General features: G+C 43.0%; 1 protein-coding gene and 1 pseudogene across 1 annotated transcript in view; both read right to left on the bottom strand.

Moving 5' to 3' along the window:
- The window catches only part of LOC126412533 (venom carboxylesterase-6-like), a 472,566-nt gene that overhangs the window by 56,795 nt on the left and 390,782 nt on the right, over positions 1-24,989 (bottom strand). The gene's annotated exons all lie outside the window — the stretch shown is intronic.
- Positions 17,342-17,459, bottom strand: LOC126413644 (5S ribosomal RNA; annotated as a pseudogene).

Genomic DNA, 24,989 nt, shown 5'->3' on the forward strand with positions numbered 1-24,989 from the left:
AGAATTTCAGTCATTCTGCAAGGCCAATGGTATTCAACATGACATCCGCGCCGTTTTCGCCTCAGTCAAACGGTGCCGCTGAACGATTGGTCCGGACTTTCAAGTCACAGATGTTGAAGTTGAAAGAGTCGCATTCTCGGGAGGACGCGTTATTGCTCTTCTTGTCCTCGTATCGCTGTTAGCCCCGAGATAGTCGCTCGCCGGCTGAGTTGCTCCACGGTCGTCCTCATCGAACCTTGATGTCTTTGCTGCATCCGCCGCATCAGGTTCCTGTGCAGCGGCAGACAACTGCTTTTGCTCCAGGCGACGTTGTCTCTTATCGCAACTATCGCGGTTCACAGCGTTGGCTCGCAGGGCGCATTCTTCGCTGCCTCGGCCGCGCTATGTATTTGGTTTTGGGGGCCTCTGGTGAGGTGCGTCGGCATCTCAATCAGCTGCGCCTCTGTCGTCGCACGGGTTCTGCCGCTCTTCGTCTGCTTTCAGTGACGGTGCCGTCCGGTCAGCGCCCTGGGGACCCATCTACTGGCTCGCCTCATCCCCAGGTGTTACCTTCCATTTTGCCCCATGGCGACGCGCCGCCGCCGCCGCCTGTTCTCCCGCCGGCGCCACCCTCAGTGGGGGCGTCGCTGCTGCCGCCGGGCGCCTCCCTGGGTCACGCGCCGCCGATCGCTTCCCGTGACCAGCTGTCCTCCGACATGGACCTCTTGCCCGCTCCGGACCAAATGTCGTCTTCGCCCGTCGGCTGCCCCGACCAGATGGAGATCGACTCTTCGGCCCCTCCTGTCTCTTTCCGGGCGCATACACCGCATGTTGGCGTGCACCCTGGACTAGGTTTTCAGGCGTTTCCTAGCTCCCCTCGGACCGAATGGCCGGGTGCGGGTGGCACAGCCTCGCCTGTTGTTAGGCTCCCCACCTCGTCGCATACGTCAACATGGGGTCCTCCCCACGGCGGGCGGAAGCCTTATAACACAACCGTTCGCCGATTTGCGGGGGAGGAATGTGGTGTCACCGCCAGACACCACACTTGCTAAGTGGTAGCCTTTAAATCGGCCGCGGTCCATTAGTATACGTCGGACCCGCGTGTCGCCACTATCAGCGATTGCAGACCGAGCGCCGCCACACGGCAGGTCTAGAGAGACTTACTAGCACTCGCCCCAGTTGTACAGCCGACTTAGACAGGAATGGTTCACTGACAAATACGCTCTCATTTGCCGAGACGATAGTTAGCATAGCCTTCAGCTACGTCATTTGCTACGACCTAGCAAGGCGCCATTACCAGTGTATATTGAAATGGAGATTATATCTGTACAAGAGCGATGTACACCGATTATGGATTAAAGTTAAGTATTACAAGATTTTCGTACTTTATTGCAATTCTCAAGACATTGTCCTGTTCCAGACATCGCGCCAGCCTGCGTGAGCTTATAGCGTGCATTTCGGCCTCCTCTAACAACACGGTGTTGGCACTTCTGCCAACACTTCACATTTATTAACTGGTGCAGTAAAACACCAAGAATAACCAGCACTCCAGCAGCTACAGCGCCGCCCTGGCGTGCACTGACTGCCACCGCCATTAGGACGTTCCTTATTTTCCCACCAAAATTTTTCTTTTCGAAATATTTTATGCTCATTTTTAAATGTTTTCTCTTTGGTTACATCTACTATGGGAAAAATTCATCTGAGTGGGATGACACCCTTGTCGACTAGAGTGACATGTTTTAATATCGGAATTTTAGATTTCGTAATTTTTCGTTAGTGTAATAGGTAGTAATGACCGGATAAAATGAAAATTAAACGCCTTTTTATCTCTTAGGATCCGTTTAATGTTTTCTTTTCAGTGATTCTTTCTTGCCATCTAGTTACAGTTTACGATGTTCTTGAACGCAACAAAATACAAATTCTTTTTGCGCCACGTCTACAGTCAATAGTCCGTCTAAATCTTGCATTAATTTAATCCAACGTTTCTGCAGAGTCATAAACAACTTACAAGTCCTTAATTACCCCTTTACCACCCAAAACTGAGATGCTGCTCATCCCTGTCGAAGGGCATTCTTGAATAAAATTAGTGTTCATGATCTTCAGGCAAGAGAACAGACCTCTGCTCTTGATTGACACGAAGTCGCTAATGTTTTCTCTGAAATGAAGATGAGAGTGCATTTCGAAAAGGAAATTAGCGAATTAAAACCACTAATAAATGGTAATTAGAATAACACTAAACTCAGTGCACTCAAGTCGGCCGGGGTTATAGTGCTTCGATCTCAGCAAAATTTTATATATATATATAACAGAGGGAAACGTTCCACGTGTGAAAAATATATCTAAAAACAAAGATACTGTAACTTACCAAACGAAAGCGTTGGTATGTTGATAGAGACAATAACAAACACAAACACACACAGCAATTTCAAGCTTTCGCAACCCACGGTTGCTTCATCAGGAAAGAGGGAAGGAGAGGGAAAGACGAAACGATGTGGGTTTTAAGGGAGAGGGTAAGGATTCATTCCAGTCCCGGGAGCGGAAAGACTTACCTTAGGGGGAAAAAGAGACAGGTATACACTCGCAAACACACACACATATCCATCTGCACATATACAGACACAAGCAGACATATGTAAACGCCAATATCTCTGCTGGTGTCTGTATATGTGCGGATGGATATGTGTGTGTGTTTGCGAGTGTACACCTGTCCCTTTTTCCCCCTAAGGTAAGTTTTTCCGCTCCCGGGACTGGAATGACTCCTTACCCTCTCCCTTAAAACCCACATCCTTTCGTCTTTCCCTCTCCTTCCCTCTTTCCTGATGAAGCAACCGTGGGTTGCGAAAGCTTGAAATTGGTGTGTGTGTTTGTGTTTGTTATCGTCTCTATCAACATACCAACGCTTTCGTTTGGTAAGTCACAGCATCTTTGTTTATATATATACTTATACCCCCCCCCCCCCCCATGAACCATGGACCTTGCCGTTGGTGGGGAGGCTTGCGTGCCTCAGCGATACAGATAGCCGTACCGTAGGTGCAACCACAACGGAGGGGTATCTGTTGAGAGGCCAGACAAACGTGTGGTTCCTGAAGTTGCAGTAGTTGCAAGGGCAACAGTCTGGATGATTGACTGATCTGGCCTTGTAACAATAACCGAAACGGCCTTGCCGTGCCGGTACTGCGAACGGCTGAAAGCAAGGGGAAACTACAGCCGTAATTTTTCCCGAGGGCATGCAGCTTTACTGTATGATTACATGATGATGGCGTCCTCTTGGGTAAAATATTCCGGAGGTAAAATAGTCCCCCATTCGGATCTCCGGGCGGGGACTACTCAAGAGGATGTCGTTATCAGGAGAAAGAAAACTGGCTTTCTACGGATCGGAGCGTGGAATGTCAGATCCCTTAATCGGGCAGGTAGGTTAGAAAATTTAAAAAGGGAAATGGATAGGTTGAAGTTAGATATTGTGGGAATTAGTTAAGTTCGGTGGCAGGAGGAACAAGACTTCTGGTCAGGTGACTACAGGGTTATAAACACAAAATCAAATAGGGGTAATGCAGGAGTAGGTTTAATAATGAATAGGAAAATAGGAATGCGGGTAAGCTACTACAAACAGCATAGTGAACGCATTATTGTGGCCAAGATAGATACGAAGCCCACACCTACTACAGTAGTACAAGTTTATATGCCAACTAGCTCTGCAGATGACGAAGAAATTGAAGAAATGTATGATGAAATAAAAGAAATTATTCAGATTGTGAAGGGAGACGAAAATTTAATAGTCATGGGTGACTGGAATTCGAGTGTAGGAAAAGGGAGAGAAGGAAACATAGTAGGTGAATATGGATTGGGGGACAGAAATGAAAGAGGAAGCCGCCTGGTAGAATTTTGCACAGAGCACAACATAATCATAACTAACACTTGGTTTAAGAATCATGAAAGAAGGTTGTATACATGGAAGAACCCTGGAGATACTAAAAGGTATCAGATAGATTATATAATGGTAAGACAGAGATTTAGGAACCAGGTTTTAAATTGTAAGACATTTCCAGGGGCAGATGTGGACTCTGACCACAATCTATTGGTTATGACCTGTAGATTAAAACTGAAGAAACTGCAAAAAGGTGGGAATTTAAGGAGATGGGACCTGGATAAACTGAAAGAACCAGAGGTTGTACAGAGATTCAGGGAGAGCATAAGGGAGCAATTGACAGGAATGGGGGAAATAAATACAGTAGAAGAAGAATGGGTAGCTTTGAGGGATGAAGTAGTGAAGGCAGCAGAGGATCAAGTAGGTAAAAAGACGAGGGCTAGTAGAAATCCTTGGGTAACAGAAGAAATATTGAATTTAATTGATGAAAGGAGAAAATATAAAAATGCAGTAAGTGAAACAGGCAAAAAGGAATACAAACGTCTCAAAAATGAGATCGACAGGAAGTGCAAAATGGCTAAGCAGGGATGGCTAGAGGACAAATGTAAGGATGTAGAGGCCTATCTCACTAGGGGTAAGATAGATACCGCCTACAGGAAAATTAAAGAGACCTTTGGAGATAAGAGAACGACTTGTATGAATATCAAGAGCTCAGATGGAAACCCAGTTCTAAGCAAAGAAGGGAAAGCAGAAAGGCGGAAGGAGTATATAGAGGGTCTATACAAGGGCGATGTACTTGAGGACAATATTATGGAAATGGAAGAGGATGTAGATGAAGATGAAATGGGAGATATGATACTGCGTGAAGAGTTTGACAGAGCACTGAAAGACCTGAGTCGAAACAAAGCCCCCGGAGTAGACAATATTCCATTGGAACTACTGACGGCCGTGGGAGAGCCAGTCCTGACAAAACTCTACCATCTGGTGAGGAAGATGTATGAGACAGGCGAAATACCCTCAGACTTCAAGAAGAATATAATAATTCCAATCCCAAAGAAAGCAGGTGTTGACAGATGTGAAAATTACCGAACTATCAGCTTAATAAGTCACAGCTGCAAAACACTAACACGAATTCTTTACAGACGAATGGAAAAACTAGTAGAAGCCAACCTCGGGGAAGATCAGTTTGGATTCCGTAGAAACACTGGAACACGTGAGGCAATACTGACCTTACGACTTATCTTAGAAGAAAGATTAAGGAAAGGCAAACCTACGTTTCTAGCATTTGTAGACTTAGAGAAAGCTTTTGACAATGTTGACTGGAATACTCTCTTTCAAATTCTAAAGGTGGCAGGGGTAAAATACAGGGAGCGAAAGACTATTTACAATTTGTACAGAAACCAGATGGCAGTTATAAGAGTCGAGGGACATGAAAGGGAAGCAGTGGTTGGGAAGGGAGTAAGACAGGGTTGTAGCCTCTCCCCGATGTTGTTCAATCTGTATATTGAGCAAGCAGTAAAGGAAACAAAAGAAAAATTCGGAGTAGGTATTAAAATTCATGGAGAAGAAATAAAAACTTTGAGGTTCGCCGATGACATTGTAATTCTGTCAGAGACAGCAAAGGACTTGGAAGAGCAGTTGAATGGAATGGACAGTGTCTTGAAAGGAGGATATAAGATGAACATCAACAAAAGCAAAACAAGAATAATGGAATGTAGCCTAATTAAGTCGGGTGATGCTGAGGGAATTAGATTAGGAAATGAGGCATTTAAAGTAGTAAAGGGGTTTTGCTATTTGGGGAGCAAAATAACTGATGATGGTCGAAGTAGAGAGGATATAAAATGTAGGCTGGCAATGGCAAGGAAATCGTTTCTGAAGAAGAGAAATTTGTTAACATCCAGTATTGATTTAAGTGTCAGGAAGTCATTTCTGAAAGTATTCGTATGGAGTGTAGCCATGTATGGAAGTGAAACATGGACGATAAATAGTTTGGACAAGAAGAGAATAGAAGCTTTCGAAATGTGGTGCTACAGAAGAATGCTGAAGATTAGATGGGTAGATCACATAACTAATGAGGAAGTATTGAATAGGATTGGGGAGAAGAGAAGTTTGTGGCACAACTTGACCAGAAGAAGGGATCGGTTGGTAGGACATGTTCTGAGGCATCAAGGGATCACCAATTTAGTATTGGAGGGCAGCGTGGAGGGTAAAAATCGTAGAGGGAGACCAAGAGATGAATACACTAAGCAGATTCAGAAGGATGTAGGTTGCAGTAGGTACTGGGAGATGAAAAAGCTTGCACGGGATAGAGTAGCATGGAGAGCTGCATCAAACCAGTCTCAGGACTGAAGACCACAACAACAACAACACATACTTATGTCGAAAAATAAGGGACACCCTAACCGCCAAGCAGCAGAGCTGCTTCGTCGCTGCTGCAGTATCGGCTATTTTTGGTGTTTTACTGTCCCTGTTAATATGTATGTCGATAAAACAGATATCGCACTATACTAATTTGGAAACGGTTTACCGAATGACCTCGTAAAATTCCGCATTAAAAATCATTTTGTTTGCAACGCTAAACAAACTGACGCTTATCGTCGACACTGAATGTCTCATGAAATATCGACACGAGCCATATTTGCTTGGGTTGATTCCAGTGACACACGGCAGGAACGAGACTGTAGATGGTTGCTGAAACATCACAGAAAATACGCCTGAACGACTTAGGAGGGAGGGTCGGTATAAAATGTTACAGACTACACTGAAGCTTATGTAAGGGAGGAATGAGAAAGTTCTTCACAGAATTGCCGAGGAAATGAATGTTGGGAAGAAACTAGAAGAAAGTACAGCGTTAGTTAGGACATTAGGGATTAGCTTCCATCAGTACCTAACCGGTCGGAGAACTGATGTTCCAAACAGGATGCTAGACCTCCTGGGACGTCAGTGGGCCCAACGACAGCCAGCGCTGCGCCCCCTGGCTGCCAGCTATACTCACGTCGTCAGTGAGGATCTCCTTGCCGCGGTCGACGAGGTCGCTGGCCTTCTGCGCCCTGAGGAAGGCCGCCAGCTCCTGGGAGTCGTTGGTCTGTAGGCCGAGCAGCGCGCCCAGTCGGAAGGCCATGTCGCGGGCGTTGGGGAAGATCCCCCACGGTGACACCGACTGCCCGTTCTGGATGATCACCCCGCGGAACAGACCTGCGCATACGTCCGACTTCTAAGGCAGGCGCAGCTTCAGCCCGAAAGACATAGTAAAAATTATCCCTGCAACCCACATCGGAAGTCAGCACATGTCGAAGCAAATTTGTTATCTCGACACCAAACTTAACCTCAACTAGCTGCAACGAAACAGAGAGAGGAACGCGAGTGAAAAGAGAAACCACATCAAAACTGACTAAAATATCAGAGTCTGATAACAAATTTGTTTCCACATGTGCTGACTTCCACTTAATCTTTATTCTATGGTCAGCACTACGAACAGACTGATGGAGTTGCAATGGGAAGCCCGTTGTCACCTATTGTGGCCAATTTGTTTATGGAGGACTTTGAGGAACGTGCATTGGAGTCAGCGACCTTGAAACCTGCCTGTTTTTTCAGATATGTAGACGATACGTTTGTTGTTTGGCCTCATGGTAGCGAGAATTTAAACCGGTTTTTGGAACATCTGAATTCAATCCACCCGAATATTCAGTTCACTATGAAGGTGGAAAAGAATGGATGCCTTCCCTTCCTTGATGTGTTGGTCAGAAGGAAGACTGATGGTACGTTGGGACATTCTGTACATAGGAAGCCTACTCACACTGACTTGTATCTGCGAGCTGATAGTTGTCACCATCCAGCTGAGCGTGAAGGAGTACTTCGCACCTTGGTTCACAGGGCCCACGTTATCTCAGACCCTGAAAGTTTGGCAGCTGAGCTATCACATCTCGAAGTCACCTTTCGTCAGAATGGTTATAGTGAGAGGCAGATCAAACGTGCGCCGCGCCATCAGCCTTCTGTGCAACGGGTGAGTGACGATAGCAACGCAGTGGCACCTAAGTCTACGCCCTTTTTACCTTACGCAGGAAGCATTTCCAGCAGGATTGCCCGTATTTTGCGGAAATATGATGTGAAACGTGTTTTTCGATCACCTTCTAAGATTAAGGACCTGTTGGCGTCCGTAAAAGATTATCTTGGTTTGCGTAAGGCTGGGGTCCATCGTATTCCTTGCAGTTGTGGCACGTCACATATTGGTCAGACAATCGGAACTGTGGAAGACCGGTGTATTGAACATAAGCGTCACACACGCTTACAACAGCCGAGCAAATCCGCTATTGCAGAACATTGCCTTGACACCGGTCATCCTATGGAATACAACAACACGGAGATTCTGGCTTGCACGTCCAGCTATTGGGATAGTGTTATTAAGGAAGCTGTTGAAATCAAACTATCAAGCAACCTTATTAACAGAGATGGTGGATTTTGTTTAAATGCTGCTTGGAATCCGGCTCTGTCCCTCATCAAAATACAGAGGGACAGAATTAGTGCTACCTCACCTGTTGATTAATAGCAACTAACTATAGATATTTCTGATGTTGGTTATCTTTGTTTGTGTTGCCACTTGTTCTGCGTGTGCTGTCTTCCTTGTTTCTCCTCTGTGAACCGAGGTATTAAATTTCCTTGCACATTTCTTCTTCCTTGCATTTATGCCTTGAGAATGGCAGGGTGTGCTCCTGTCGAAATATCGGTGGTGTTCGACGACGTCAACCGGCAGCAAACCCGTAAGTTATTTGAACATTCAATTCGCCGGGAAAAGTTAAGGTCTCGAAAGCTCTCTTGACTGCTTCCTAAGGGACAATCGCCATTCCTTCCAAACTATGTAAGCATAGACCAAATGTGGCTCCAGGAAAAACAAAGCTCGCAGACATTTTGAAAAATTTTTCTTTGTTTGGATGCAAACCACGCGGAACGAAACATTTTCTTAAATACTGATGTCTTAATTTGTCGAAGTACGACTGAATGTATTTTCATAGCATCTTCAAAAGAAGAGTAACTGTTGCCGAAAGAACAGATACCATAGATGAACGTGCAGCTTTTCTGGAATAAATGATTATGAATCGAAACCCTCAGCTGCCGATAGGTGTTGTTGATATACCTCAATGGGGACAGCTGAAAATGTGTGACGCGAACCCGGGATCTCCTACTTACATGGCAGACGCTCTATCCATTTGTCGGCAGCTGCGGGTTTTGATTCATAATCATTTATTCTAGAGAATCTGCAAGGTCATCATGGTATCTGTTCTTTAGGCAACAGTTACTTTCTTCATATACAGTTAAAGGCTACCCGGCCATTGACCTTCGTCTGTGTGAATGAGCACAGGTTTCCCGAACACTTACGGGAATCGTCACCTTAGCTGGCGGAGTAATGAGTGAATGGGCAAATATCTATTACGAACATTACGAATGTAGATTGCGGACATTTGGAAATGTGGGTCTCACGAGAAGCGTGCGAGGGATAAGTCCCTGAAGTCGCGCTATCCATCTGTGTCCTCGGTGGCTATACCCATTGAGGTATATCAGCAACAGCGGTCGGCAGCTAAAGGTTTCGATTCATAATCATTTATTCAAAAGAGGCAGTTTCTCGTTCGTTGTGGATCAAATATGTACAAGACTGAAGGCGCTGGATAACGGTATCAGCTTGCCTGTAGAAACACAAGTCGTATCATATTTCTAGTAACTATAAAAATTAGTAAACAAGGAATAACACTGGAATTTCAATAACAGTTCGTGCAAATATACATGAGTTTTCATCACACTACCTTCCAAATCTAATATGTACGAAATAATACTAATAGTGTTGAAAATAATATAAATTATTAGATGAGCGGGACTCAATCCAGCGATCCACCCATTACTGAGTTTGGACGCTAAGGACATAACCGCCGCCAGTCTGTTGTCAACTTCTCTTGTGATTTTCTCGAAATGGCCTATCTAGTATGTCTTACTACTTGCACATTGTGTTGTCCTAATGGACTATTAAAGGTGTACAAAGTTTGAAGTAAATATGTGATCCGAACGTCGTGGCCTTCCATTGTTACTTGCGCCAAAGCGACTGAAGATACAGGGGGGAAAAACGTAAATTAGTTACAAACTACTGCGTGAACACACTTTCTTCAACACGTAAATGTCACTACAGATATTCCGATTTAGGTTATATCATGTTCGATATGCCTGTCATCACTGGCGATTATGTGGCGCAGGAGAATAGCGAAATTCTGCATGACCAGCTGAAGTGTCGGAACATAGATGCTGTCGATGACCTCCTGAATGGCTGTTTCGGGCTCAGAAGTGGCTTTTGGGTTGTTGCTGCACACCTTGTCTTTAATATAGCCCCACAAAAGTGAGTCGCATGTATTCAGATCCGGAGAATTAGGTGGCCAGTCGAGGCCCATGCTAGACCGCGTTCTGGCTCTGGGGTGAGCCAGAATGCGGTCGCCAGAGTACTTCTCCAGACATCAAACCGTCACCTGCTTCGAGGGGTCGTGCTCCGTCTTGCATAAACCATTGCAACGGTCACTTTGGATAATGAGAATGAAATCATCTTCCAAAACCTTCACTCACTGTTCGACAGTCAAGGAATATTGCACCGATTATTCCGTGACTGGATATTGCACATCACACAGTCACCCATTGAAGGTGAAGAGACTTCTCGATCGCGAAATGCGGATTCTCAGTCCTCCAAATGCGCCAATTTTGCTCATTGACGAACCCATCCAAATGAAAGTGGACTTCGTCGCTAAACCAACCCATAATGTCCATACTAATTCCCATCACGTCCCGCGGCCAACCGTGCAGTTTGAACGTCCTAACCTAAACCGTTAAGAATCTATAACTTTTTGATTTCATATAGTTCTATAATTGTCACCCTGTATTACTCGCGAGCGTAAATCTTGATAGTCCCAACATTTACTTGTAGACGAAAAGTGATTCTGTGTTCGATGTTTAGAAATCAGGTGCGAAGTATTGTGGTTCAATATTTTAAATTGTGTTCCTTTTATAAAGAGAACGCCAACAGTAACTTGTGCATTTCTGCAATTTAATTTAATCTGTAGATATTGCAGCCATGGGTGAGATCTTACCGCAAACTTCTCTTTCTTTTGAACTGGTTGAAGTGGCCGTTGATTGAGGTGAAGTTCCTTTTTTATTATGGTATCTTTTCTCGACATGGACTATCTCAGGGGTTGAATTTATTTAATGGCATCATCTGAGAGACAATTCCCCAGTTACGGTTCCTTGAGTACCACCTGATACCCTGTTTAAATGTGCGCGACTGGGATAAAGGGGCCCTGTGATCTATCGAGTTACAGGAACACTGATATAATGAATTGATTTATGCTATTGATTTGTGGATAAGGTGCAACTCAGGTACCTTCGCTTAAATTACAAGTAACTGTTTTAAGATGTTATGGCATGCGTGGTAATTGTGTTTTTTCTAAAACCTAATCGTTTCTTTACACCTGTCTAAATGTGCGAAAGGTCTGTTTAGAACTGTGGTGAATGTAAATAATTCTTACATCAACTTCTGGACGAAGTTTTTCAGGGGTGAGTCTGCTAACTTCTTTCGTCAGATATTGGTTTGCTGTTCTGGTGCTGTAATTAAGTTGTTGACTGCAATATAACACTTCTAATCGGAATTTTGTCAGCTACTAGTTCTGAATTAATTGAACTCTGAGGCACAGAGATCCTTTTAAGAAAAAAATATTCTGATATTTAGGGCGTCTGATTTAGTTGTTAGTTATTTTAAACAACTCAGCATTTACCTTGTGAGTGTTTATAACCGAGTGTGCTCAGGTTACCAGTGTGTGCCTTGTATGAAATTATTAGTGTGAAATAAATTGTGAAACTTCATTTTGCTGAGTGTAGGCTTGGCAGCTTACCACTCCCAGATCCCCGCATCCTCACCGTTTCACTCTGATACTAAACGTAATCTAAAAACTACCTCAACGTTATATAAGCATGCATCTTTGTATTTTAACCGTTGCACAATCGACAACTCGCGCCTCGTCTCCTCGAACAGAATCTTTGGCGTGAAGATGGACGTGGCACGTTTGCCGCAAATGTCATGGAGGCCGTTTCCCAGGAGAGGCAGTCAGTGAACCAACACGGACAGCGCAAGTATGCAAGACAACGGCCCATCTGTTTGTTCTACAGCCCGTGTGACTTGCAAGTTGACCTGGCCGAGCATCTTCCGGACACGAGAGACGTGCACCGGAAACGGTAGTGGACACATTATTCCTTTGGCCGACCGGGTCTGGAGGCGAGCGGTGGGTCGTCGTCATCCACAAGTCTCGTGGAGGCTCCAAGTTTTTCCACTGTTCGTCGTCGCACAGCGGCTTTGCATGCTCGGTGAGCTGCATTTAGTTCGTTTCTTCGGTGTCGAGACCACAAGGCATTCGTAAAGACTGATCTTCCACCCCAGTGAGAGATGTGATAATTGTGGCTTTTCGCTTCCTGCACATTTTGGTGCCCTGCTTCTTCTATATCGAACTCAGTTCAGCCTCCGGTTGTTCCCTGTTCCTGCGTCTGGTCAGGATATTTGAGGAGCGTGTCACTCGTATCAGAACATAATAGCTTCTGTTTGGTACTTGTCATAGAGCTGTGATTTGATTGTGTTTTACAATTTTGGGGTTTTGTAAATTTCTTTTCTGTTCAATGTGTTATTCGTAAGGGCTTCCAATATGCAGGGTGGTCCATTGATCGTGACCGGGCCAAATATCTCACGAAATAAGCGTCAAACGAAAAAACTATAAAGAATGAAACTTGTCTAGCTTGAAGGGGGAAACCAGATGGCGCTATGGTTGGCCCGCTAGGTGGCGCTGCCATAGGTCAAACGGATATCAACTGCGTTTTTTTTTAAATAGTAACCCCCATTTTTATTACATATTCCCGTAGTACGCAAAGAAATATGAATGTTTTAGTTGGACCACTTTTTTCGCTTTGTGACGAACAGTCGGTAACAGGTAGGTTTTTAAAATTAAAAATCACAAAGCGAAAAAAGTGCTCCAACTAAAACATTCATATATCTTTACGTACTACACGAATATGTAATAAAAGAATGCGGGTTCCTATTTTAAAAAACGCAGTTGATATTCGTTTGACCTATGGCAGCGCCATCTAGCGGGCTAACCATAGCGCCGTCTGGTTTCCCCCTTTAAGCCAGACGAGTTTCGTTCTTTGTAGTTTTCTCGTTTGATGCGTATTTCGTGAGATATTTGGCCCAGTCACTATCAATGGACCACACTCTATACATATATATATATAGGGGCAAATCTTGTTGCATGTGTTTTGGTGGGTTACATCGTACTTCCAACTTCCAAGCCAAGCTTGTGTTTAGGTAGTTGAGGTTCACCAGCCAATCGTTCGGTCCTCCATCCACCTATGTTTTCTGTCCCGCGCCTGTTAAGTATTTACCGTTTCCACCTCGTGGCGTGATTTGAAGCTGAATCTCGGTTGGCCGCTCAACTTCTTTACTATCAGGTGTAAGTGGGTGTAGCAGCCTTGTCCAATCGCCCTATTATCTTTAAGTAACTTTTCACAGCTGTTTTGTCTACGCTGCCAGCGTGTAATCTGGTAACTGACGTTTTTTACTCGTTTTGCTTAAATATTAGTTCTCTGTTCATCAACCTATCATTGTACGCTTTTGCCTGAGGTTTGTTCTCACTGGTCGCTTAGGAAAGGAGTGTGGTGAGCAGCGTATCGGGCCTGCCCTAAGTAATTTCTGATCCATTCATCCACACCACATTGTGCGAAGCATGGTGGCTTCATATCAAGCACCTTTAATTATTTTGGTTTCCTTTCAATGCAATCCTTTTTAGGAAAATTTGAATTATTTGTTCTATTTTGGTCAAATGCGTTCTAAAGATCTTATTGGCCTACTTTAGAACCTTTAAAGAGGTTGTTATGTAACTTCATTTGATGAAATATTATCTTGCTCCTTTTATTGATTTTTTTCTGTAAATATTTCAACAATAGTAACTAGTGACACACACAAATGGCATACTTTTAGGAAGAGAATAACATTTGTTGTAAATTTAAACTTTCATACATCGTATTCCCATGAATGGCTTTTGGAGAGTTGAGAGCAATTATTTCATTTAACATTACAACCGTTTTGTTATTTAGTCTCACTGAAACATTTGCTAACATTGTTGGTCGATTATCAGCAGTTGTTCTTAAATTTTTATGTAATTATTGGGTTTGTCTTAGTATGTCAAGGTCCTGTTGACCTAATTGATAAAATTATTTATTCTGAGGAGCACTAATAAAAATCTTAATATCAATAATGTTCAATCCTTATTTTGCCCAGTCCTTCCACTCCCAGGCAACCTTATGCCAGTAATGCATGCCAATATTCCTATCGGTAAGTTCTGATTTAATCAAAGTTTCTATCTTCATTTTCGCACAACTAGCCACCTTGAAGAAATACACCCTCTTTAAACAGATAAGCTGGAAACCATTTCACTGGACAAGGAAATGGCTAGTGTAACGGTAAACACCCAAGAATCTGAAGTTTGACTCGCAGAGGAAGGACTAGTAGTCTTATGCAGCTTGCTGAGCATCCTAATCAACATAGACAGTGATTAACTAAAAGTAGTGCGCTGTCAAAGTTTGTGAGGCAACGGGAGCTGGCATACCTGCAGACTGCGGAGAGGTGAAGTGGTGCGAGGCGGAGCAACCGCCGGCGCTCTGGCCTCCAATGGTGACCCTGGCGGGGTCACCACCAAAGGCCGCAATGTTGCGCTGCACCCACTGCAGCGCCATCTGCTGGTCCTTGAGGCCTGCGTTGCCTGGTATCACCTCATCCTCCAAGCTCAGGAAACCTGTTGGCAGATGGCGACAGAAACTTTTTACATAAAACTGAAGGGAACTTCTTTTTCTTGAAAGATGTTGGACTGTACCAGTATAAACTCAACGTCTCGGAAAATCAGTCATACAGACATAGACGAAAGGGATACTTTAGCGCACCAGACAAAATCAGCATTGTTTTGGTCTTTTTTAGCTCATTCAAGCTTTTTGCTGTCGAGGAGATGTCTCAAAATGCCACTACTCCTCACTTTACCACTTTGTCTCAGGATGATACTCAGTGATCCAGGATTCATCACCTGGGAACACACAACTGAACCATTCGTGGCCATTGGCAATCCTCTCAAGAAGATAGGCACACACATTTCTTCAATTGTGGTTCTGCTCAATTCTTAGGTTCTTTGGCACCATTTTGGCACAAACCTTTTGCATCTGCAAATCTTCAGTCAAAATCTGATTTACAATGAAGGTATTTAAGCTTAACAGGTCTCCTATAATCAAATGGCTCTAAGCACTATGGGACTTAACATCTGAGGTCATCAGCCCCTAGACTTAGAACTACTTAAACCTAACTAACCTAAGGACATCACACACATCAATGCCCAAGGCAGGATTCGAACCTGCGACCATAGCAGCAGTGCAGTTCCGGACTGAAGCACCTAGAACCGCTCGGTCGCAGCGGCCGGCTGTCCTGTAATCCTTATCGATAAATGTTTGTCCAATCTCACAAGAGCACGCACATGTTCGTCTGTTTTTGAAGTTGAAGGTCTCCCTAAACGAGTTTCATCTTCAACGTATTCTCTGCCTTCCAAAAATTATTTGTGACAGCGAAAAACTTTTGGTCTTGATGAAGAATGTTCCCATAAGCCTTATTCAACTTTTCAAAGGTCGCACTCGCGAATTTCCCAAGTTTAACAGAAAATTTGATTGCATAATGTTGCTCTAAATTCTGCTGTTCCATTTTCGTACATACAACAATAACACAACTTGACTGATGGTGCTCTGAAAAATCACGTGATGGGTGCATGGAGTTGAAATTCCGAGTGAGCATCTGGAAGGAGCGAACACACCAGTCTACACAAGTAGAACAACACAGCGTTCCCATATCGCTCGCAGTGTTGTCGGTCTCATTACTTTTGTCAGAACTGGCACAAAGCGGTGATGACAGTACAGTGGTGCACATGTGTCAGTTGACTGTATGGAATCACAGCAGTAAGGTCAGTCGACTTGGAGATGTGGCACAGTAGCACTATCGTGTTTGGACGTTCTCAAGACCACACAGTAAATAAAGTTTTTCAGCTTGTTCTTGTTTCGAAGTGGACTGTCCAATACTGGGTTACAGTTTCAGAGTATTTACATTTCATTAGCAAGTAGATCGAATCCTACATAAAAAGATTACTTATTACTGGTTTAACACAAATTGCAGTCTAATGTGCAAAGAAGAAAGGGGCGAGTCCTCATTAGTTACAAATTTTCCTTATTGTTTCTCTCCTTATTTCTGACTCTTTGAAACAAACGTAATTATCGAATTTAAAGTGTCACACCACCTATTCATACTGGGTACAGGAGAAACAGAGGAAAAACATTTATTCTATGTCCTTGAGTAATCACCGAGAAGACATTACATATAAGTGAAGAAATGCTATCCACTTTCATTGACATGCAGAAAGCTTTAGATAATGTAAACTGGATGGTAAACTTTTATGCCCTCAAAATTGAAGGAAGCTCAGGTACTTAAGTTTACAGGTGGACATCGTGAAGGAAACTGCATGCAGTCCACATCTGGACTGAAATACCTCGAAAAACTCCAGTACTCAACAATGGAGAAACTCAAAATCAGCTGAGCGGAGGCATGTAATGTGGGCTAAGAAGTGGCGGCCGGCCAGTGTGGCCGAGCGGTCCTAGGCACTTCAGTCTGGAACCGCGTGACCGCTACGGTCGCAGGTTCGAATCCTGCCTCAGGTATGGATGTGTGTGATGTCCTTAGGTTGGTTGGGTTTAATTTAATTTTTTTTTTAACAAGTAGCGACTTTGCTCCTTTTCAAATGTTGTGGGGCGTCGAGTGCACCGACAGACTGATGAGACATTTTACCAGAGTGTGTAGAAAATGTAGTTCAAGCCAGCCAGTTTTTTGGGAGTGTTTTTGCTGACCATGGCTTGAGTTTACTCATTCAGCTTACCATGAAATTCAATAATCAGAATGTTTATTGCAACTTTTTCGATGACCAAGTGCTGCCCTTTCTTCTGCGTCTTCATTATGAGAATGCTCGGGGCTCTCCATCTTCCGGTATGACGACAACCGTGTTAAGTAGGTTTCGCGCTTATGCTTCCAATTTGTGGAACACTCAGGAACACTACTGCAATTCGACTGACCCGCTAACTCATCCAGTGTTAGTCCCATAGAAAAGATTGAAAGAATGTGTGATGTCATAAAAGAAATTACTCATATTATTAAAGCACTCCGTCATCAGGCTACAAGTGGCCCATCGGGACCATCCGACCGCCGCGTCATCCTCAGATGAGGATGCAGATAGGAGGGGCCTGTGGTCAGCACACCGCTCTCCCGGCCATTACGATGATTTTCTTAGACCACGGCCGCTGCTATTCGGTCGAGTAGCTCCTCAATTGGCATCACGAGGCTGAATGCACCCCAAAAAATGGCAACAGCGCATGGTGGCCCGGATGGTCACCCATTCAAGTGTCGGCCACGCCCGACATCGCTTAACTTCGGTGATCTGACGGGAACTGGTGTATCCACTGCGGCAAGGCCGTTGCCCTCATATTATTAAGGGAGAATAAAATTTAATTGGGACTAGAATTTAATAGTAGCAAGAGGAAGAGAAGGAAAAATAGTAGACTGGAGAAATAGTAGTGGATTGATGGCAAAGAAATGGAACAGGAAGCGCAGGAGGCTGGTGGTGATAGGTTCCTATGGGACCAAACTGTTCAGGTCATCGGTCCCTAGTAGGTTTACACACTACTTAATCTAACTTACGATAAGGACAACACACACACCCATGCCCACGGGAGGAGTCGAACCTCTGACAGGGGGGAACCGCGCGAATTGTGGCAAGACACCTAGACCGCGCGGCTATCCCTCGTGGCAGCACAGGAAGGAGCTTTGAACAGAGGGTAATGTAATCATCGCTGTCACTTGGTTAAAGAATCATGAAAGATGGCTATATACGTGGAAGAGGCCAGGAAACGTGGAAGGTTTTAGACTGCTTATATAATGTTAAGATAGAGATCCCAGAACAAGATTTGAAACAGTAAGATTTTTCCAATGATAAAAGTGAGCTCTGACATAATTTATTGGTTATGAGGTGTACATTACCTGTAAAGAGTTTGTAAAAAGGTAGGAAATTAAGAAGATGTGATCTGGTTAAGATTCTTTTTACTTATTTATTGGACTTCGGTTGCATGCAAACAGATAGTCCAAACACACAGTGTCTTAAAAGATAAAAAGCTGCAGGTCCTTGGTGAATGGTATAGAAACCGAAAATACAATGTCATGGACAGTTCAAGCATAATAATACAGGCAGAAATACTTCGGCCCCTTACGATAACAGTCAGATTTCAAACACACAAAAACACCAGCACACCACACGCTTATACACGACTCGTGCCCACACTTAACAGCTACAGTTTAATTTACACTTTTAAAACCAGATCCATCGGTACTTCTTTATTTTTTGAGTCATCAGTCTTCTAACTGATTTGATGCGGCCCACCAGGAATTTCTCTCCTGTGCCAACTTTCTCACCTCGGTGAAGCACTTGCAACCTATGCCCTCAATTACTTGCTGGATGTATTCCAATCTCTGTTTTCCTCTACAGTTTCTACCCTCTAATACCACGGAAGTTACTCCCTGATGTCTTAACAAATTTTATCGCCGGCCGTGGTGGCCGAGCGGTTCTAGGCGCTCAGTTCGGAACTGCGCGACTGCTACGGTCGCAGGTTCGAATCCTGCCTCGGGCATGGATGTGTGTGATGTCCTTAGGTTAGTTAGGTTTAAGTAGTTCTAAGTTCTAGGGGAGTGATGACCACAGCTGTTAAGTTCCATAGTGCTCAGAGCCATTTGAACCATTTTTTTTTTTTTTGTTCTACGATCCTGTCCCTTCCTCTTGTCACTGTTTTCCACACATTCCTTTCCCCACCGATTCTCCAGAGGACCTCCTCATTCCTTATCAGTCCACCTAATTTTCAACATTTTTCTGTAGGTTCACACCTCAAATGCTTCGATTCTCTTCTGTTCCGGTTTTCCCACAGTCCATGTTTCACTAGCATGCAATGCTGTGCTCCAAACGCACATTCTCAGAAATCTCTTCCTCAGATTAATGCCTGTATTTGACGTCCGTAGACTTCTATTGGCCAAGAATGCCCTCTTTACCAATGCTAGTTTCCTTTTTTATGTCCTCCATGCTCCGTCCGTCATGGGTTATTTTGATGCCCAGGTAGCAGATTTCGTTAATTTGATCTACTTCGTGATCGCCAATCCTGATTGTAAATTTCTCGCTGTTCTCATTTCTGCTACTTCCTTCGATTTAACCTCAATCCATATTCTGCGCTCATTAGACTGTTAATTCCATTCAGCAGATCCTGTAAGTCTTCTTCATTTCCACTGACAATTGTCGTAAGGGAATCTTACCACTGATATTCTTTCACCCTGTAGTTTAATACTACTCTTGAGCATTCTTTTATTTCCGTCATTACTCCTTTACTGTAAAAATAGTATACAGCCTTTTTAATCCGAGCACTTCGTGTTTGGTCTTCCGCTCTCATTGATCACTCTTGGCTCACGTAGTTATTATATATCACTGTCTCCCCCTATTGCTTACTCCAGTTTTTCGCAGAATTTCGAACATCTTGCGCGATTTGATTCCTCTTTTTCAAGGTCGACAAATCCTATGAACGTGTCTTGATTTTTATTTAGACATTCTTCCGTTATCAGCCCCACACTCAGAATTGCCTCTCTGCTGCCGTTACCTTTCCCAAAGCCAAACCGACCGTTATCTAACACATCTTCAGTTTTCTTTTCCATGCTTCTGTACATCATTCTTGCCAGCAACTTGGATGCGTGAGCTGCTAAGCTGATTGTGCGATATTTCTCGCACTTGTCGGCCCTTGAAACCATTGAAATTGTGTGGAAGATGTTTTTCCGTAAGTCAAATGGTATACCGCCAGATTCATACATTCCACACACCTATGTCGATAATTGTTGCCACTCCCAGCAATGATTTTAGAAATTCTGATGGAATCTTGTCTACCCTTCTGTCTTATTCGACCTTAAGTCTTCATAAGATCTTTTAAATTATGATTCTATTACTGGATAGCCTATTATATCTTCTTCCGTCACGTCATCAAACAAGTCTTCCCCCTCATACAGGCCATCAGCGTACTCTTTTCACCTATCCGCTCTCTCCTCAGCAGTTTACAGTTGAATTCGCATTGTACTCTTAAAGTTACCACCCTTGCTTCCACGTACACTGAAGGTTATTTCGACTTTTCTGTATGATTAGTCAGTCCTTCCGATAATCATTTGTTTTTCGATTTATTCCCATTTTTCATGCAGCAATTTCATCTTAGCTTCCTTGCACTTTCTATTTATTTTATTCCTAAGCGACTTTTATTTCTGTATTCCTGAATTTTCCTGAACATTTTTTTGCTTCCTTCTCTCATCAATTAACTGAAATTTTTCTCCTGTTACCCATAGTTTCTTCGCAGTTACCTTCTTTGTACCCATGCTTTTCGATTTCTGTGATTGCCGCTTTTGGAGATGTCAATTCATTCCTCTTCAACTGAAATGCCTATTACTAATTTATAAAAGCCTAAATTGTTAGGAAGAAATAGTATTAGCGTATGAGAAGTAAGCGCCTGATGTATCCATTACCTACCATCCGGATTCCGTTCTGTATCGAGGGCAGCTGAAGGAAATGTAATTTCCTGCAGCTCCGCAGAGTTGCAATATGATGATGGTACGAGGAGTAGTCTAGAAAGGTGGTGTCAGTACCAGCTGTGGTCGAGCTTCAACCTGGCAGTGATCCTCCCAAACTGTGTCTCATTACCTATGCTAGATGCTCGCTATTTAACATACCACTGGGCCTTCAGTAGATGAGGATGGACTTGTTTGTACCTGATGCCCTAATGCAGATCTTCGGTCTCCCATGTCTTGTTCCATTAGTTTTTGGCTGTGTCTGTAACTACTGGAAAGACACTATTTGGTGGGATGCATCGCTCTTGTACTTCATTCGTCGTTGCGTCCTTAGTAGAGATGTGAAACTACCATAGAGTGTCGTAAGTAAGCGTAGAATATGGTAGTTTTCCTAGTAGCTTTGGTCAGTTAAGATCGTAACCGCAGCACCTGCCCATAGTAATGTTGCATACCTATTGTGCGCTACTTCATTTCGATCGCTCCGTTTGCGAATGCTATCTGTCTCTTACTACGTTCCCCTAAAAACCGAGAGCGGCGAGTGAGGATATATGCAGGGCTGCATAACCTAAAGAATATTTTTCTCCTGCAAAGTTATCCTCCTGACAGTTATTGTCATATAGCGGTAGAAAACGCAATTTCCTAAAAAAAAGGAGTAAAATTAATAAAATAAAAAAAGGCAAAATATACATTCAGGGTGTAACAGAATAACCTGAAAAATAAGCAGCACACGAAAAAATGCGTAGAATCCAAAGTTGATTATTTTCGAGGCGGACATCTACTGTTTATGGCTCTGAGCACTATGGGACTTAACTTCTGAGGTCATCACTCCCCTCTACTGGTTAGCCCGCCACCCCAGCCCCCTGGGAGTGGGGCAGGAGGCAACTTTAAAATTTCAAACGGGAACCCCCATTTTTTATTGCAGAATCAGATACTACAAAATAAATTACGTACATTTTGTCTTAAAGATTTGTTTTGATTCTTGGTAGCTGGTTCTGTAATTCAAGAAAATCCATGTTCTCATTTTTGTGTGGAAAATGGTTAAGGATAAATAAAAAATACTTATTTACTTCGTAAATTTTGATTCGCTAAAACTAATACTCTCCCTGTCTCCCTATAGGGTGGGGTTTGAGAGAGAGGAATTAGATTTTTACAAATGTTGACCCGAATTTGAATTTTTTCCGCAGATTCGGACTGGGTCAACATTTGTAAAACTCTAATTCCTCTCTCTCAAACCCCACCCTAGGGGAGAGATGGAGAGTTTTAGTTTTAGCGAATCAAAATTTACGAAGTAAATAAGTATTTTTTATTTATCCGTAACCATTTTCCACACAAAAATGAGAACATGGATTTTCTTGAATTACAGAACCAGCTAGCAAGAATCAAAACAAATCTTTAAGACAAAATGTACGTAATTTATTTTGTAGTATCTGATTCTGCAATAAAAAATGGGGGTTCCTGCTTGAAATTTTAAAATTGCCTTCCGCCCCACTCCTAGGGGGCTGGGGTGGCGCGCTAATTTTAGCACCAGCAGATGTCCCCCTCGAAAATGATCAACATTGGATTCTACACATTTTTTCGCGTGAAGCTTATTTTTCGAGTTATTCTGGTTTGTCAACTTAAAATTTACACCCTGTATATCAAACACTTCAGCGCTTCATCGAGCTTATATAAAACAGGTTTCTGTTAGGCATACACAACTTTCGCGCTTATCGATAGTAACTAGAGGTGTACATGTCCCGCTTTTAACCCGCCCATGCTTGCCCGGTGGCCAGGCGGGCAGGCCTCCGCTCGTTGTCAACAGAACGGGCAGGCTGCTTCACTCCCAGCCAAGCCAAGCAGAACCCAACCCGGGCAGGCTGCGGGAAACTTGCTTGCCTGCCCATATTACTGCTGAGCTGCGCTACGCAGCCGTTTAGTCTGCGCGCGTCATTGTCGTATTATGAACGTTAATCAAAACTTTTAATTTTACCTGAGCACCAAAAGACAAACCCCAACATTATATATATATGTATTAATTTCAGGTAAAAAAAATATTGGTTTTATTTGCATATTCTTCCTTTACGCGTATATTTCGGGCTTCTTATCTATATAAATAAAGATTAATTGCCAAATGTGTTGATAAGCGTAAAACTCGAGAACGCCTGGACCAGTTCGGCTAATTTTTTTTGCCGTGTTCGTAATTCTCAGGACAAGGATTTTATAAAATAAAATTTTTCGAAACTCGACCGAAAAATTGGAAAATTTGACAAAAACTGAAAGTGCGTTTTCATTGTGTCCGTGTGTTTCTGTTGCATACAGTCTTGATGAAATTTTGCACACTATACCTTGAAACCAAGAGGAAGGTCACAGTCTACATAAAATTTCGTATGGTGCATGGCAGAGGTTCCTTTACATAACGGAACTCGACAAATTGTACGTATTTATTCCGATCTTGATGAAATTTGGCACACTTGATATTCAAAGCAGGATGAAGGGCGCTGCCTGCTTAAAATTCTGAATGGTGCATGGCGGAGGGTACTTTACGGACACACTTCTACACCAACCTACAATTTTATTCCGATCTTGAAGAAATTTTGCACACTTGACCATCAAGAGGAACATCACTGTCTACATAATATTTCGGACAGTACATTGAAGAGAGTACCTTACAAAAGATTTTGACATCGTTTGCAGGTTACCATGAAAGTTCACTATGTATGCATGTTTCCATGGAGAAGGTTTTTGAATATTTACATGTGCATGTATATATATATATATATATATATATATATATATATATATATATATGTTTATGTATATATATATGTATATGTATATGCATATATATATATGTATATATGTATGTATATGTATATATATATATATGTATTTGTCTATATATATATATATATATATATATATATATATATATATATATACATTTTTTTTAAACGAAATGTCTATGATCTTTTTGAAATTTGAGAGCTGTCTGACACATTCACAGTCATCGTGTTGGACAATTCGCGCACAGCAAATGTCGTTTAACAGTTGCAAACCATTTTTGGTTGAGTGAACGTGTTATATTGGCTGCAAAAAACCTTGATGTTAACGAAATGAATTTTCAGATTCAAAATATGACACCTGGCGAACTGCTGACATACAAGTCGGTTTATTCCGTAACTAACTAAGATGTAGTCAACTATCCTACGGAATTTTTAAATTCGCTGGATTTCCCCGGATTACCGCCTCCCAATCTGTAATTAAGTCGGATCGGCAATCATGTTGCGGAAGGTAAACCAGCCACGTCTTTGTAATGGCACCCGGCTTGCGGGGAAGAAGTTAAAGAACAACGTAATCGAAGCCACAATTTTAAAAGGAAAGTACAAAGGTGAGGACAGTTTGATTCCAATATCACTAAGATTCCGACCGACATGCCATTCGACTTTAAACGGTTATAATTTCCAGTGCAGCTTACATTTGCCATGTCGATAGATAAATCGCAGGGGCAGTTGTTATATGTTTGTGGCATCAATCTTGAAAATCATGTTTTTCACATGGCTATTTGTATGTCGCATATTGCCCTGTCGGGACACCTTCAACTTCATTTGTTTACGCACCAGAAAACAAAACTATCAATGCTGCGTATCAAAAAGTATTACAATAAATGCTACCTAGCAATAAACTTTGACACTGATTCACTGATCACCACAAAAGTTGACAGATATATATGAGTTTTCATAGATAGGTGAAGAGGAGATGAACTGAGGTGGCGGAATCCAACAGAGAGAGGACGAGGAGAAGGATAGAGGGTGGGGGGGGGGGGGGGGGGGGGGGAGATGGGCCATGGGATGGGTTCAAAAATGGTTCAAATGGCCCTGAGCAATATGGGACTTAACTTCTGAGGTCATCAGTCCCCTAGAACTTAGAACTACTTAAACCTAACTAACCTAAGGACATCACACACATCCATGCCCGAGGCAGGATTCGAACCTGCAACCGTAGCGGTCGCGCGGTTCCAGACTGTAGCGCCTAGAACTGCTTGGCGACTTCGGCCGGCCAAGGGTGGGGAATGGGGGGGGGGGAGGTGATCAAAGAGATAGTGGGAGAGGACTAAATGGATAGAGAGAAAATACGGGAGGGAAGATGGACTACGAGAGTATGGAATAAATAAATGCCCAGGCAACGCAATGCAGTCTGTGCTGCACTTTTCAACACCGAAACGGATGGATATTTGTACTAAAGAAGTGAACCTCCACCCCCCAAAAAGAAGATTGGTCACCTCCCCAGAAGAATAAATTATCTACTAAATTAAGATTTTGGAAGTCTAGATTCTTTAACTTTAGTATGTTTCAGCCAAGTATGACACCAATTATATAAATATTTAACTACGTTTCC

The sequence above is a fragment of the Schistocerca serialis genome, chromosome 7 (assembly GCF_023864345.2).
Source record: "Schistocerca serialis cubense isolate TAMUIC-IGC-003099 chromosome 7, iqSchSeri2.2, whole genome shotgun sequence".
In the NCBI taxonomy this organism is placed as follows: domain Eukaryota; kingdom Metazoa; phylum Arthropoda; class Insecta; order Orthoptera; family Acrididae; genus Schistocerca; species Schistocerca serialis.